We start from the raw sequence: 15,853 nt of genomic DNA, 5'->3' as shown, positions 1-15,853 counted from the left end.
TCTTTTCAATCAAATGTTTTCAAAATCAATTTCTTTCCTTTTTCAAAGATACTTACTAACAATTAATGATTTGATTGAACATTTTTTGCCTTTTTCTGTTGAGGAAGGTTTTATGTTTAAATCATATCTTTTCTTGTTAGGCAAGTCATCAATTTTTTTTAAATCATATCTTTTCAAATTGTTTTCAAATCATATCTTCTCAATCACATCTTTTTAAAATCATAACTTTTCAATCAAATCTTTTTAACCTCATCTTTTTTTAAATAGTTTTCAATCAAATCTTTTTAATTTCAATCAAAAATCACTTGATTTCTTTTTCACTTTTAATTTTCGAAAATTATCAATCAAATTTTCAAAATGTTTTCAAAATCTTTTAATTGAATTTTCGAAAATTCTCTTCCCTCCTTCCCACATCCTTCTATTTATGGAGTACTACTCCTTCTTAATGCACAATTCGAACCTTATCTAATTAAAGTTCGAATTATTCTTCTCCTTCTTCTTACTATTTCTCTTTTCCTCTGACACTTCAAGGAATCTCTATACTGTGACATAGAGGATTTCACATTTTCTTTTTCTCTCCTCTTTCATATGAGCAGGAGCAGAGACAAAGGCATTCTTGTTGAAGCTGACTCTGAACCTGAGAGAACCTTGAAGAGAAAGCTAAGAGAAGCTAAAGCACAACTCTCTTTAGAGGACCTGACCGAATTCTTCAAGGAAGAAGAACACATGGCAGCCGAAAACAATAACAATGCAAACAATGCAAGGAAGGTGCTGGGTGACTTTACTGCACCTACTCCTGATTTTTATGGGAGAAGCATCTCTATCCCTGCCATTGGAGCAAACAACTTTGAGCTTAAGCCTCAATTAGTTTCTCTAATGCAACAGAATTGCAAGTTCCATGGACTTCCAATGAAAGATCCTCATCAGTTCGTAGCTGAATTCTTGCAAATCTGTGACACAGTCAAGACTAATGGGGTAGACCCTGAGGTCTATAGACTGATGCTATTCCCTTTTGCTGTAAGAGACAGAGCTAGAATATGGTTGGATTCTCAACCTAAAGAAAGCCTGGACTCTTGGGAAAAGCTAGTCAATGCCTTCTTGGCAAAGTTCTTTCCACCACAAAGATGGAGTAAGCTTAGAGTGGAAGTCCAAACCTTCAGACAGAAGGATGGAGAATCCCTCTATGAAGCTTGGGAAAGATACAAACAATTAATCAGAAGATGTCCCTCAGACATGCTTTCTGAATGGAGCATCATAGGTATTTTCTATGATGGTCTCTCTGAACTATCCAAGATGTCCTTGGATAGCTCTGCTGGAGGATCTCTTCATCTGAAGAAGACGCCTGCAGAAGCTCAAGAATTGATTGAAATGGTTGCAAATAACCAATTCATGTACACTTCTGAAAGGAATCCTGTGAACAATGGGACTAGTCAGAAGAAAGGAGTTCTTGAGATTGATACTCTGAATACCATATTGGCTCAGAACAAGATATTGACTCAACAAGTCAATTTGATTTCTCAAAGTCTGTCTGGAATGCAAAATGCACCTGGCAGTACTAAGGATGCTTCATCTGAGGAAGAAGCTTATGATCCTGAGAACCCTTCAATGGAAGAGGTGAATTACCTAGGAGAACCCTATGGAAACACCTATAATTCTTCATGGAGAAATCACCCAAATTTCTCATGGAAGAATCAAGAGAGACCTCAACAAGGTTTCAATAACAATAATGGTGGAAGAAACAGGTTTAGCAATAGCAAGCCTTTTCCATCATCTTCTCAGCAACAGACAGAGGGTTCTAAGCAGAATACTTCTGACTTAGCAACAATGGTCTCTGATCTAATAAAAACCACTCAAAGTTTCATGAATGAAACAAGGTCCTCCATCAAAAATTTGGAAGGACAAGTGGGACAGCTGAGCAAGAAAATTACTGAACTCCCTCCTAGTACTCTTCCAAGTAATACAGAAGAAAATCCAAAAGGAGAGTGCAAAGCCATAGACATGGCCGAACATGGAGAGGAAAGAGAGGAGGAGGACGCCACTGAGGAAGACCTCAGTGGGCGTGTACCAACCTCCTCTGAGTTCCTCAATGAGGAACCATGGGAATCTTAGGCTCAAATTGAGACCATAGAGATTCCATTGGACTTACTTCCGCCATTCATGAGCTCTGATGAGTATTCTTCCTCTGAAGAGGATGAGTATGTCACTGAAGAGCAAGTTGCTAAATACCTTGGAGCAATCATGAAACTGAATGACAAGTTATTTGGAAATGAGACTTGGGAGGATGAACCACCTTTGCTCACCAAAGAACTGGATGACTTGTCTAGGCAGAAACTGCCTCAAAAGAGGCAGGATCCTGGGAAGTTTTCTATACCTTGTACCATAGGCACCATGACCTTCAAAAAGGCCTTGTGTGACTTAGGGTCAAGTGTAAACCTCATGCCCCTCTCTGTAATGGAGAAATTAGGGATCTTTGAGGTGCAAGCTGTAAGAATCTCATTAGAGATGGCAGACAATTCAAGAAAACAAGCTCGTGGACTTGTAGAGAATGTTTTGGTGAAGATTGAAGACCATTACATCCCTACTGATTTCATAGTCCTAGAGACTGGGAAGTGCATGGATGAATCCATCATCCTTGGCAGACCCTTCCTAGCCACAGCAAAGGCTGTGATTGATGTTGATAGAGGAGAGTTGATCATTCAAGTGAATGAAGAATCCTTGGTGTTTAAGGCCCAAGGACATCCCTCTATCATCATGGAGAGGAAGCATGAAGAGCTTCTCTCAAAACAGAGCCAAGCAGAGCCCCCACAGTCAAACTCTAAGTTTGGTGTTGGGAGGTTCCAACACGGTTCTGAGCATTTCTGAGGCTCCATGAGAGTCCTCTGTCAAGCTAATGACATTAAAGAAGCGCTTGTTGGGAGGCAACCCAATGTTTTATAGCTAACTATTTTCTTTTGTTATTTTATCTTTTTTGTAGGTTGATGATCATAAGAAGTCACAAAAACAATGAAAAAAGCAAAAACAGAATGAAAAACAGGAAGAAAAATAGCACACCCTGGAGGAGAAGAAGCTGGCGTTCAAACGCCAGTAATGCTAGCTGTTGGGCGTTTAACGCCCAGTCTGGCACCATTCTGGGTGTTTAACGCCAGAAAGGGGCACCAGACTGGCGTTAAACGCCAGTAAAGGGCAACAACCTGGCGTTAAACGCCAGGAATGGGCACCAGCCCGGCGTTTAACGCCAGAAAAGGCTCAAAACGTGATTTTGAGCAACATTTGGTGCAGGGATGACTTTTCCTTGACACCACAGGATCTGTGGACCCCACAGGACCCCACCATCACTCTCTCTCTTCTTCCCCCATTCACCAATCACCTCAATACCTCTTCCCCAAAAACCCTTCACCTATCAAATCCCATCTTTCTCTTCACCACTCACATCCATCCTTCATAAATCCCCACCAACCTCACCCTTCAAATTCAAACCACTTTCCCTCCCAAACCCACCCATAATGGCCGAACCATTACACCCCTCTCTCCTATATATACCCTTCTTCAACCCTTCATTTTCACACAACCTAAACACCCCTTCTTTCCCTTCTTGGCCGAACACACCACCTTCCCCCTCTTCCTCATTTCTTCTTCTTCTACTCTCTTCTTTCTTCTTTTGCTCGAGGACGAGCAAACATTTTAAGTTTGGTGTGGTAAAAGCGTTGCTTTTTCATAACCATTTATGGCATCCAAGGCCGGAGAAACCTCTAAAAAGAGGAAAGGGAAGGCAAAAGCTTCCACCTCCGAGTCATGGGAGATGGATAGATTCCTCTCAAGGGTGCATCAAGTCCACTTCTATGAAGTTGTGGCCTTGAAGAAGGTGATCCCCGAAGTCCCCTTTTCACTCAAAAAGGGTGAATATCCGGAGATCCGCCATGAGATCCGAAGAAGAGGTTGGGAAGTACTCACCAACCCCATTCAACAAGTCGGAATCTTGATGGTTCAAGAGTTCTATGCCAATGCATGGATCACCAAGAACCATGACCAAAGTGTGAACCCGAATCCAAAGAATTATCTCACTATGGTTCGGGGGAAATACTTGGATTTTAGTCCGGAGAGTGTGAGGGTGGCGTTCAACTTGCCTATGATGCAAGGAGATGAGCATCCTTACACTAGAAGGGTCAACTTTGATCAAAGGTTGGACCAAGTCCTCACAACCATATGTGAAGAGGGCGCACAATGGAAGCAAGATTCAAGAGGAAAGCCGGTTCAATTGAGAAGGCATGACCTCAAGCCCGTGGCTAGAGGATGGTTAGAGTTCATACAACGCTCAATCATTCCCACTAGCAACCGGTCCGAAGTTACCATAGACCGGGCCATCATGATCCATAGCATCATGATTGGAGAAGAAATAGAAGTTCATGAGGTCATAGCCCAAGAACTCTACAAGGTGGCGGACAAGACCTCCACTTTGGCAAGGTTAGCCTTTCCTCATCTCATCTGTCACCTCTGTTATTCAGTTGGAGTTGACATAGAGGGAGATACCCCCATTGATGAGGACAAGCCCATCACCAAGAAAAGGATGGAGTACACAAGAGACCCCTCTCACCATGAGATCCCTGAGATTCCTCAAGGGATGCACTTTCCTCCACAAAATTATTGGGAGCAACTAAACACCTCCCTAGGAGAATTGAGTTCCAACATGGGACAACTAAGGGTGGAGCATCAAGAACACTCCATTCTCCTCCATGAAATTAAAGAAGACCAAAGAATCATGAGGGAGGAGCAACAAAGACAAGGAAGAGACATTGAGGAGCTCAAGCACTCCATAGGATCTTCAAGAGCAAGAAAGAGCCGCCATCACTAAGGTGGACCCGTTCCTTGATTTCCTTGTTCTTTATTCTTCTGTTTTTCGATTTTTATGCTTTATGTTTGTCCATGCTTGTGTCTTGTGATCATTAGTGTCTTAGTGTCTATGCCTTAAAGTTATGAATGTCCTATGAATCCATCACCTTTCTTGAATAAAAAACGTGCTTAATTGAAAAAGAAAAGAATTGCATGAATTCTGAATTTTATAGTAGTTTAATTATTTTGATGTGGTGGCAACACTTTTGTTCTCTGAATGTATGCTTGAACAGTGCATATGTCTTTTGAACTTGTGGTTCATGAATGTTGGCTCTTGAAAGAATGATGAAAAAGGAGACATGTTACTGAGGATCTGAAAAATCATTAAAAATGATTCTTGAAGCAAGAAAAAGAAGGAAGCAAACGAAAAAAAAAAACCGAAAAAAAAAGAAGAAAAAAAAAAAGAGAAAGAAAAAAAAAAAAGAAATAAAAGTTGTGATCCAAGGCAAATAAGAGTGTGCTTAAGAACCCTGGACACCTCTAATTGGGGACTTTAGCAAAGCTGAGTCACAATCTGAAAAGGTTCACCCAATTATGTGTCTGTGGCATGTATGTATCCGGTGGTAATACTGGAAGACAGAGTGCTTTGGGCCACGGCCAAGACTCAAGAAATAGCTATGTTCAAGAATCATCATACTTTACTAGGAGAATCATTAACACTATCTGGATTCTGAGTTCCTAAAGAAGCCAATCATTCTGAATTACAAGGGATAGAGTGAGATGCCAAAACTATTCAGAGGCAAAAAGATAAAAGCCCCGCTCATCTAATTAATACTGATCTTCATAGATGTTTTTGGAGTTCATTGCATATTCTCTTCTTTTTATCTTATTTGATCTTCAGTTGCTTGGGGACAAGCAACAATTTAAGTTTGGTGTTGTGATGAGCGGATAATTTGTATGCTTTTTGGCATTGTTTTTAGTATGATCTAGTTAGTTTTTAGTATATTTTTATTAGTTTTTAGTTAAAATTCACTTTTCTGGACTTTACTATGAGTTTGTGTGTTTTTCTGTGATTTCAGGTATTTTCTGGCTGAAATTGAGGGACCTGAGCAAAAATCTGATCCAGAGACTCAAAAGGACTGCAGATGCTGTTGGATTCTGACCTCCCTGCACTCGAAGTGGATTTTCTGGAGCTACAGAAGCCCAATTGGCGCGCTCTCAACGGCGTTGGAAAGTAGACATCCTGGGCTTTCCATCAATATATAATAGTCCATACTTTGCCCAAGATTTGATGGCCCAAACCGGCGTTCAAAGTCACCTCAAGAAATTCCAGCGTTAAACGCCGGAACTGGCACCTAATTGGGAGTTAAACGCCCAAACTGGCACTAAAGCTGGCGTTTAACTCCAAGGAGAGTCTCTACACGAAAAAGCTTCATTGCTCAGCCCAAGCACACACCAAGTGGGCCCGGAAGTGGATTTTTATGTCATTTACTCATCTATGTACTAGTTTTCTATAAGTAGGACCTTTTACTATTGTATTTAGAGAGACTTTTGGTAGCTATCTTTGTTTTATGCTATCTTAGGCCTTTGGAGGCTGGCCATTCGGCCATGCCTAGACCTTGTTCTTATGTATTTTCAACGGTGGAGTTTCTACACACCATAGATTAAGGGTGTGGAGCTCTGCTGTACCTCGAGTATTAATGCAATTACTATTGTTCTTCCATTCAATTCCACTTGTTCTTTGTCCAAGATATCACTTGTTCTTCAACATGATGAAGGTGATGATTGACGCCCATCACCATTCTCACTCATGAACAAGGTGACTGACAACCATTCTTGTTTTACAAGCATCTGAGGCTTAGTGAATATCTCTTGGATTCCTGATTGCACGATGCATGGTTGATCGCCTGACAACCGAGTGCTCGCCTGACAAACGAGCCAACCATTCCGTGAGATCAGAGTCTTCGTGGTATAGGCAGGACCTGATGGCAGCATTCAAGAGAATCCGGAAGGTCTAACCTTGTCTGTGGTATTCTGAGTAGGATTCAATGATTGAATGACTGTGACGTGCTTCAAACCTGTAACCTACTGGGCGTTAGTGACAGACGCAAAAGAGTGATTCTATTCCGGTAGGGGAGGGAACCAAACCGGTGATTGGCAGCACTGTGACAGAGTGCGTGCATTAGCTTTCACTGCGCGGATGGGAGGTAGCTGCTGACAACAGTGAAACCCTACACGAGCTTGCCATGGAAAGGAGTAAGAAAGGATTGGATGAAGGCAGTAGGAAAGCAGAGAGACGGAAGGGAAGGCATCTTCATACACTTGTCTGAAGCTCTTACACCAATGATATACATAAGTATCACTATCTTTATCTTTTATGTTATTTTCGTTCATCATCATATACATTTGAGTTTGCCTGACTAAGATTTACAAGATGACCATAGCTTGCTTCAATGCTAACAATCTCCGTGGGATCGACCCTTACTCACGTAAGGTATTACTTGGACGACCCAGTGCACTTGCTGGTTAGTTGTGCGAAGTTGTGTAATGCCATGGTATTGAGCTACCACGTTTTTGGAGCCATTACCGGGGATTATGAGAGTTGTGAAAAAGTATTGTTCACAATTTCGCGCACCACCCGGCCTGTGGGTCCCCCATTTTTTAAACTCTTTTATGGTGGTGGTGACTTGACTTTTTCTCTAGCCTTAAGGCCGTAAACAAAATATTTATAAATACCATTTTTTGGATAAGGGTTTTATGTTTAACAAGGAAATACCCTTTTTTTTGGATAAGGGTTTAAGTTACCTTTTGTGTGCATGCTTTTCTGTTTTTGTTTGGTACTTTAGAAAGTTTCTCCAACCTTTTGAAAAACCTTTTCTTTGGCTTGTCTGTCTTTATGATCTTGACAGTCTTTTGTCCTTAGGTTTTTTTGATCTCTCTTTTCCACTATTCCTTTATACTCAACTTTGTGGTTTATTGAGCTTTTATATCTTAGGTTATTTTTGCGATCCGTTTTTCTTCTACTCAGTTTTCGAATTACGGGTCGAAGTGTTTCCGAGTTTTTCTACACGGGTTTTCATTTCGACTTATGAGTCGGAGTGTTTCCGAGTTTCTCACGATCAACTTATATAACCTCTTTACACCGACTTGTACCTCGTCGTTTTATCCTGATGACCATCTAGGTCGGTTCATGGGATTTTCACGTTTTGTCGAGCTTAAGTCGGCGCGTTTCGTAGAAAAGAAAATAAACGAGAAGGAATTTTTATGAGAGATAAATAAAAAAAGATCTTTATTTATTGGGAAAGGTACTTTTTACTGCTACTAAGGGCTTTTAACAACTTATTTCCCTTAGGCCCTACTATGATGCCTCGTTAAAAACCCTTCTCCAGAAAAAACCCTTTGATTTTGGGAAAAAATCATGAAGTTGGGAAAAGAGTACATCAGGGAGTAGAGTTCGCTTTTAACTGTAGTGCCTTTTCATATTACAAGCATGCCACGACCTCGGTAATTCGGTGTCGTTCAAGTCGGTCACTTTATAATAACCTTTTCCTAAGACCTCATTGACTTTGTATGGTCCCTTCCAATTAGCAGCGAGTTTTTCTTCTCCTGATTTGTTGACTCCAATGTCGTTTCTGATCAAGACCAAGTCATTCGGGGTGAATGTTCTTTGAATGACTTTTTTGTTGTACCTTATAGTCATCCTTTGCTTCAACGCTGCTTCTCTTATCTGGGCTTCTTCTCGGACTTCGGGGAGCAAATCGAGCTTCTCTTTGTGTCCCTGTATGTTCCCGATCTCGTCATGGAGAATCACCCTTGGGCTTTGTTCATTGATTTCTATTGGTATCATGGCTTCTACGCCATAGACTAGTCAGAAGGGCGTTTCTCCAGTGGCAGATTGGGGGGTTGTCCTGTAAGCCTATAGCACTTGTGGGAGCTCCTCAGCCCAGGCTCCTTTTGCATCTTGTAGCCTTTTCTTCAGTCCTGCCAGTATGACTTTGTTGGCTACCTCGGCTTGTCCATTTGCCTGTGGATGTTCCACCGAGGTGAACTGGTGTTTGATCTTCATGCTGGCCACCAAGCTTCTGAAGGTAGAGTCGGTGAACTGGGTCCCGTTGTCTGTAGTGATGGAGTATGGTATCCCATATCTTGTGATGATATTCTTGTATAGGAACCTCCGACTTCTCTGGGCTGTGATGGAAGCTAATGGTTCTGCTTCTATCCATTTTGTGAAATAGTCTATTCCCACAATCATGTATTTGACTTGCCCTGGGGCTTGGGGAAAAGGACCTAACAAGTCCATCTCCCATTTTGCAAAGGGCCATGGGGAAGTTATGCTGATTAGTTCCTCGGGGGGAGTTATGTGGAAATTTGCATGCATTTGGCATGGTTGACATTTTTTTACAAATTCTTGGGCATCTTTCTGCAAGGTTGGCCAATAGAATCCAGCTCGGATTACTTTCCTGGCTGGTGACCTTGCTCCGAGATGATTTTCGCAGATCCCACTATGAACTTCCTCTAATACCTCGGTGGTTCTTGAGGTCGGTACGCACTTTAGCAATGGTGTTGATATCCCCCTTCTGTAGAGAATATTTTTCACCAAGGTGTAGTGCTGTGCTTCCCTTCGGATTTTCTTAGCTTCTTTTTCCTCCTTGGGGAGGATGTCGAATTTCATGTATTCGACCAAGGGGTTCATCCATCCGAGGTTTAATCCGGTTACCTCAAGGATCACCTGCTTTTCCTCTGTCTTTTCCACGGAGGGTTCCTGGAGAGTTTCCTGGATCAGGCTTCTGTTATTCCCTCCTGGCTTGGTACTTGCTAACTTGGATAGGGCGTCTGCTCTGCTATTCAGATCCCGAGTTATATGTTTGACCTCGGTTTCCGCAAAGCGCCCTAGATGCTCCAGAGTTTTTTCCAAGTATTTCTTCATATTTGGGTCTTTTGCCTGATATTCTCTATTTATCTGGGAGGTCACCACTTGTGAGTCGCTGTGTATCGTCACTTTTGTTGCACCGACTTCTTCTGCCAGCTTTAATCCAGTGATCAAGGCTTCATATTCTGCCTGATTATTTGAAGCTGGGAATTGAAATTTGAGGTAGACCTCTATTTGGGTTCCCCTTTCATCTACCAATATTATGCCGGCACCGCTTCCTGCCTTATTTGAGGATCCATCTACATAGAGTTCCCATGTAGTTGGCTTTTTCTCTTGGTCTCCTGCATACTCAGCTATGAAGTCGGCGGGGTATTGTGCTTTGATTGCTGTCCGAGTTTCGTACTTTTAAGTCAAACTCGGAGAGCTCTATTGCCCACTGAACCATTCTCCCTGCAACATCTGTCTTTTGGAGGATTTGCTTCATGGGTTGGTTCGTGCGGACTTTTATGGTATGTGCTTGAAAGTAAGGCCGTTGCCTTCGTGAGGCTGTTACTAAGGAGTAGGCAAACTTCTCTAGTTTGTGGTACCTTAGCTTGGGGCCCTGTAAAACTTTGCTGATAAAATAAACTGGATGCTGTCCGACCTCGTCCTCCCTTATTAGGGCTGATGCGATGGCTTTATCTGCTACAGACAAGTAAAGGACGAGGTCCTCCTCGCCTATAGGTCGGGTTAGGATTGGTGGTTGGCTCAAGAACTTTTTGAACTCCTGGAATGCCCTTTCTCATTCTGGAGTCCATTCGAACTGGCATCCCTTTCTTAATAGAGAAAACAGTGGAAGGGATTTCAGTGCTGATCCTGCCAAAAATCTGGAGAGGGCTACAAGTCGGCCGTTCAGCTGCTGGACCTCTCTTAAGCAAGTCGGGCTCTTCATTTCCAGGATAGCTTTACACTTATCGGGATTGGCTTCAATCCCTCTCTGTGTTAGCATAAATCCCAGGAATTTTCCCGCCTCTACCGCGAAGGCACACTTTGCGGGATTTAGTCTCATCCCGTGTAGCCTTATGGTGTCAAAGACTTGTGAGAGGTCCGACAAGAGGTCGACTTCTTTCTTGGTTTTCACCAGCATGTCGTCGACGTATACTTCCATTAGGCTCCCAAGGTGAGAGGCGAACACCTTATTCATCAACCTCTGATATGTGGCCCCTGCATTTTTCAATCCAAATGGCATAACCACGTAGCAGAAATTAGCTCTGGCCGTGATGAATGATGTCTTCTCCTGGTCTGGCTCATACATTGGGATTTGGTTATACCCCGAGTAGGCGTCCATGAACGACAAGTATTGATACCCCGAGCTGGAGTCTACTAGGGTATCAATACTTGGTAGTGGATAAGGGTCCTTGGGACATGCCTTATTTAAGTCGGTATAGTCGACTCACATTCTCCATTTGCCATTTTGTTTTTTGACTAGCACTACATTGGCTAGCCATGTTGGGTACTTGACTTCTCTGATGAAGTCGGCTTCTAGGAGCGCCTGTACTTGTTCTTCTACTACTAGGGCTCATTCTGGGCCGAGCTTGCGTCTTCTTTGTTGTACAGGTCGGGACCCCGGGTAGACCGAGAGCTTGTGGGACATGAGCTTGGGGTCTATCCCAGGCATATCGGAGGCCTTCCAGGCAAAGAGGTCGGAGTTGTCTCTTAGGAGCTTAGTCAATCCTTGTTTTAGGGTTTCCCCTAGGTTGGCTCCTATGTGAGTATTTTTTCCTTCCTCTTTACCGACCTGTATCTCCTCGATTTTTCCTCCCAGTTGTGGTCGCAGCTCTTCTCTAGCCCTTGCGCCACCGAACTCTATTGTGTGAACTTCTCTGCCCTTTCCTCTCAGGTTTAGGCTTTCATTGTAGCATTTCCTTGCCAATTTCTGATCTCCCCTTACCGTTGCTATCCCCGCTGAGGTCGGGAATTTCATACAAAGGTGGGGAGTGGATACCACCGCTCCGAGTCGATTAAGGGTAGCTCTGCCGATTAAAGCATTATATGCTGACCCTACATCGATGACTATGAAGTCTACACTCAGAGTTTTGGATTTTCCCCTTTTCCAAAGGTAGTGTGTAAGGGTAGAAATCCTAGTGGTTTTATTGGTGTGTCACCTAGTCCGTACAAGGTGTCGGGGTAGGCTCTTAATTCTTTCTCATCCAACCCTAGTTTGTCAAAAGCGGGCTTGAAAAGGATGTCCGCTGAGCTCCCTTGATCTACTAGGGTTCTGTGGAGATGGGCATTGACTAGGATCATAGTGATTACTACTGGGTCATCGTGCCCAGGAATTATTCCTTGCCCATCTTCTCTTGTGAATGAAATGGTGGGGAGGTCGGATGATTCTCCTCCGACCTGGTAGACTCGCTTGAGGTGTCTTTTGCGAGAAGACTTGGTGAGTCCCCCTCCCGCGAATTCCCTTGAGATCATATGGATATGTCTCTCCGGAGTCTGCGGTGGTGGATCTCTTCTATCCATATCGTCTCGCTTTCTCTTCCCATGACTGTCCGACCTTTCTATGAGATATCTGTCAAGCCGACCTTCTCTAGCCATCTTTTCTATCACATTTTTAAGGTCGTAACAGTCATTTGTGGAGTGACCATATATTTTATGGTACTCACAGTAGTCGCTGCGGCTCCCTCCTTTTTTATTTTTGATGGGTCTGGGAGGTGACAGCCTTTCAGTGTTGCAAATTTCTCTGTATACATCCACTATAGAAACCTTTAGAAGAGTATAAGAGTGATATTTCCTTGGTCTATCGAGACCGAGCTCTTCCTTTTTTCTGGGCTCCCTCTCCCTTTCTTTTGTTGAGGAAAGGTGTCCGGGTCGCCAACTCGGATCTCTCAGCTTAGCATTTTCCTCCATGTTGATGTACCTTTCAGCTCTTTCCTGTACATCACTTAAAGAGATGGGGTGTCTTTTGGATATGGACTGTGAGAAGGGACCTTCTCTAAGCCCATTGACTAACCCCATTATGACTGCCTCGGTGGGCAGGTCTTGCATCTTTAAACATGCTTTGTTGAACCTTTCCATATAGGCTCGTAAGGATTCTCCGACCTCCTGTTTTATTCCCAGGAGGCTTGGCGCATGTTTCACTTTGTCTTTCTGGATAGAGAACCTCATCAAAAACTTCCTTGAGAGGTCTTCAAAACTGGTGACCGACCTCGGGGGGAGGCTGTCGAACCACTTCATCGCTGCTTTCGATAGGGTATTCGGAAAAGCTTTGCATCGCGTAGCGTCAGAAGCATCAGCCAGGTACATCCGACTTTTGAAATTGCTTAGGTGATGTTTTGGATCCGTGGTTCCGTCATAGAGGTCCATATCGGGGCTTTTGAAGTTCCTCGGAACCTTTGCTCTCATGATGTCCTCGCTGAAAGGATCCTCCCCTCCTATGGGCGGCTCTTCTCGTTCGTCGTGGGAGTTCCAGCCTTTGAGGGAGGATTCCAACTTCAAGAGTTTTCTTTCTAACTCTTTTCGTCGTTCCATCTCCTCTTTTAGGCTCTTTTCCGTTTTCCTTTGTCGCTCCCGTTCCTGTTCTAATTGCTCTAGGCGACTTTGGTGGACATGGACTAATCCCATGAGTTTAGTTGCATGGGATGGTCCATCTCTTTCCGATTCGCGCCCTTCTGAGGAGTTCACCTTCGGATTTTTGACTCCGGAGGTACCCTCTTTGTGCTGATCGTTAGTTCCCTGGTGGAGGGTCAGGTCTGCATCGTTGTTTTCGGTATCCAGATTCTCTTGTTCGGAATCCGATTCCACATGACCCTCTTCGGGGGATCTGTCCGCCATCACTGGCTGATCTCTCGGGTCCCCGGCAACGGCGCCAATGTTACGATGGGTAACCGGAGATTAATGGATTGGATGGTGTTGGTTGGCCCAATCGTTTGAAAGAGGAGGCCTTCGAGTGGGTCTGCACTTTGGGGGCCTCCGCCCGACTTGTGTGCGTGAAAGAATGGGGGGTGGTACCTGCAAAGACACTCCAATGCCTAAGTCAGCAAGAGTGTAAGCAGGTCTAGAGAGTATTGAGACTTAGAGATACCTGAGGGGTGTCAGGGTATTTATAGTGGTGAACCAATAACCACCGCTGAAGTAGTTCCGCCCTTTAAGGTGGATAACCGTTCCTTTATCTTAGGGAGGTTGAGATAGGACTTCTGGAAGTGGGTAGAGAGATTTTAGGGGGCAGTTACTCATTTGAATGAGTGATTATCTGCCAGCTAATCTTCGTTCCCGACTTCTTTAGGGTTAGTCGTGATAAGAACCGACTTCATAGGGAGGAGGTCGGTACAAGACGAGGCTCAACCTTTTTGGGTTAGGCCTTTTGTTGGGACCTGGACCTTATCGTTGGGTCAGGGTATGAATAATTATATTATAGTGTATATAGACATACGTACATACTCCTGTTAGGTTAACAAATTTCTGTCCACACACCAATAATTCTATGACTGATCGCTCCTGAAGAATCTTTATTATTTCTTCCTCGGTATCCAGTTCTAAGTAGCCTCTGACTTTTAGCGGCTTCTGTGTTCTTTTAAAACAGCAATGCAAATGGATAATGAATTCATTTTACCTTATGAAACTCCTGTATGTAGTTTTCTTAGACTACTCCTACATATGGACAGTCTTCTTCAAACACCATACAGTTTTCATATATCCAAAATAATGCACCTTCTATTGAATATCTCTCATCTTCTCCCGGCTTGATCAAGCAATTCACTAAATCCTGCGGAGAGAGAAGAACCCTTTCTGTCCCCTTTGTGTTGATATGGTGGAATGCTTTAATAGAAGCACATATAGTAATTGCCCAATCGGAGTTTGAAAACTTAAAATGGTAAGAGATAGGATAAATATAAAGAATCAAATTTTTAAGATAAAAAGCTTAAATACTAATTGAAATTTCTTGGGCTCTAGTCGGATTTTTTTTGTGACTAGCTCTAGTCGGATTTAAAACATTATTTACTCTCCAATACAGTTGAATAATATCCTCGGAAACTCGCCTACATTTCTTTCGCAGGTAGAGAAAAATCATAAACAGGACAATAGTAACCGCTATTGTCAACAATAGAATAGCTAATTGTGTTTTCAAGTCCATCATAAGACCTACAGCGATAAATAATAAAAAAACCTAAAAATTGGCACAACCAATACGTACTGCTCTCTTTCATTTTCCTAATTATCACCAAAGCAATTAAACAAAATCAGAAAAGCAATTAAACAAAATCACAGTCAAGTTGAACAATATCCTAAATACTTACTGAAATTGTCTTGGTCTCTAGCTGGATTTATAATATCTTCCTAAATTTTCTTCTAGAGAAAAACCTTGTACAGGACGACCATAGTAACCACTGTTGGCAACAATAGAATCAGCACTTTGACTTTTCATTTTCCTAATTATCATCAAAGTAATTATACAAAATCAGAAAAACAATTAAAAACAAAGAAAAGAATCCCAATTCCCTTCCCTTTCCCCTTTCTCATTTCCGAATTCCAGTGGTCTCAGTCAACAGCAACAACAACAATCAACAATCACAAACTGTCCACATCAACAGCAACAATCACAATAACAACTACACCTAAATTAACCTTATAATTACAATAACAATAACAGCGAAACAGAAAATTAATTAGCTTATCAAAAATTTATAGAAATATTATATAATTTAAGTATAAATCAACTATTAATATAATATTTCTATGTATATCTAAATGTATTAATGGATAATTTAAATATACATAAAAATATTATATAATTTAAGTATAAATACGGTACTCTAAGAGTACTCTTATGTATATTTTTATTAGGATAGAAAATTATGCATTCTAATTTGTTAGGATAGTAAATTATGCTTTTTAAGATAGAAAATATTTGATATAGTTTTTATATCAAAAGTTGTATATATATATATGTGTTATGACTAATAGAAAAATAGGTTGAATTTTCTATCCTATTAAAAATATAAATGAGAGTACTCTTGAAGTACTGTATTTATAATTTTATACTTAAATTATAAAAATATTAATATAATATTTCTATGTATATCTAAATTATTCATTAATATCAACTTTATTATTAAAATTATAGCTGGCAACTTAATTAATTGGATGAATAAGAAGGCAAGAAACTGTGAACAG

At 41.9% G+C, this 15,853-nt stretch overlaps 1 non-coding gene across 1 annotated transcript; it reads right to left on the bottom strand.

Annotated features, from left to right (window-relative positions):
* Positions 1-1,131: 1,131 nt before the first annotated feature.
* Positions 1,132-1,239, bottom strand: LOC130972033 (small nucleolar RNA R71). Its single transcript, XR_009083236.1, has one exon. It is a non-coding gene; the product is annotated as a small nucleolar RNA R71 (small nucleolar RNA).
* Positions 1,240-15,853: the final 14,614 nt, after the last annotated feature.

Source organism: Arachis stenosperma, chromosome 3 (assembly GCF_014773155.1).
Source record: "Arachis stenosperma cultivar V10309 chromosome 3, arast.V10309.gnm1.PFL2, whole genome shotgun sequence".
NCBI classification, from domain to species: Eukaryota; Viridiplantae; Streptophyta; class Magnoliopsida; order Fabales; family Fabaceae; genus Arachis; species Arachis stenosperma.
This window is presented reverse-complemented; position numbering and strand designations above follow the sequence as displayed.